This window comes from Lissotriton vulgaris, chromosome 6 (assembly GCF_964263255.1).
Source record: "Lissotriton vulgaris chromosome 6, aLisVul1.2, whole genome shotgun sequence".
In the NCBI taxonomy this organism is placed as follows: Eukaryota; Metazoa; Chordata; class Amphibia; order Caudata; family Salamandridae; genus Lissotriton; species Lissotriton vulgaris.
This window is the reverse complement of record NC_141694.1, coordinates 252,750,131-252,751,894: the sequence shown is the minus strand read 5'-3', so window position 1 is coordinate 252,751,894 and position 1,764 is coordinate 252,750,131.

Below are 1,764 nucleotides of genomic sequence, written 5' to 3'. Positions count from 1 at the left end.
CGACTAGGGAAAAAAGAACACATTTCATAAGTACTAGATGGAAATATATAGTTCCAACTGGAGCAATGTTTGTTGTGTGGTTAGAACGTTAAGGTACAGGAATGCATTGTTTTCCTCAAAAGCACCTTTACAGACATAGCATCACTTCACAATTCTTCTGAGCATCTACCTCGGAAAATCCGTACAAAATGGAATAAATACATGGTCTTATAAGCACTAGCCACTGAGATCGGAACATCAGCAAAGGGTCGTCCCTCAAATAGCCGCAGTGTAGAAACATAAGACACTTAAAAGATTTAACCAGACAGAGTCAACAAGTCCGGACACCTTGGTCACTGTCCAAAAGGACGACTTCGACATTGTTCAAACCCCTTTGTTAAGAGATCTCTTGTTATTATACAGACAGATATTCAGGAATTACAATTATACAGAAAAAGCGAAAGCAGTTTTTAAAATGCGTTTCATGGTGTGCACAAACATAACCAAGTGCTTTCTAGAGGACTTCACTGACGGAAATGATGTAAAGCTAAACCAGTTGGAGGGAAGCCGGATGGGGGCGGGAGAGCCTGGTGGGGGGGCGGGAATGCGAGCGAGGGGAGGAGAAGTGTGGCAGGCGGAGTAGGGAGATGCGCGGAGGGAAGCCAGATGGGGGCGGGAAAGCCTGGTGGGGGGGCGGGAATGCGAGCGAGGGGAGGAGAAGTGTGGCAGGCGGATTAGGGAGATGCGCGTGCTTGTGTGGTCACGTGACCCGCTTTTGTGGTCTCGTGACTCACATGCACTGTGAAAAAACCGCAGTGGTTTGACGAGTCGATGGAGCACTTGAATTCTCGCCTATTACATTCGCAAGCGAATGATAATAGGCGAAACCTAAAAAGCTGAAGGCTCCCCTGAATCCCTTACCTGTCATGGGCACCCCCTTTGAGAGAGTGGGTATCGAAATAGACCAAAACTGAAGTGGGAAACTGGATTATTTAGTTTTTTATGGACCATTCCACTACATATCCGAGGCCATCCCTAAGAGGTATATAGCTGCACCTGCAGTGTGATAGGGCCCTGATGGGGAGTTTCACCCAAGTGAGGTTCTCCAAAGAAGTGGTGTCTGACAGGGGCCCTAACTTCATTTTACCCTATGTGAAGTCCATGTGATGTTGGAAGATTGCGAGGTAACCAACAGGTTCTCCACACCGTATCATACTCAAACCAATGGGCTTCTTGAACGATTCAGCAAAACCCAGAAAAGGATGATTATGGCCTTCCTGAGATCATGAGGCAGAAGTGGGATGAACCCTTACCATGCCTGCTTGTAGCCTACAGGGAGGTTCCTCAGAAGGGAGTTGAGTTTAGCCCATTTGAAGTCCTCTATGGACACCCGGTTAAAGGACTGCTTAGTCTGGTAAAGGAGCCCTTTCTCCACCCAAGATTTGGTTAGCTGCATGCTAGCCTTCAGAAATCAGACACACCAATTCTGTAAGAAAGCTTCTGGAAACTTAGAAGCCAGGCAGGTAGGACCACAAGGCCGCTCTGGTAAAGTGGAAACTGGATTATTATATAATTTTATTTTATTATTATTATTATATGGTCGAATACGAACCACGAATACCACTTCGGCTCTAGCTGTACATTGGGCAGAGGAGAACCACTTGATCTCACAATTACGCTTCCAAATTATTGAACAGGTACAACTTAGGCCAGGGATAGACAATCACAACAAACTCAACTTGAGGTGTATTGGATAAAAATCCTAGATACCATGATTCCAAAAGG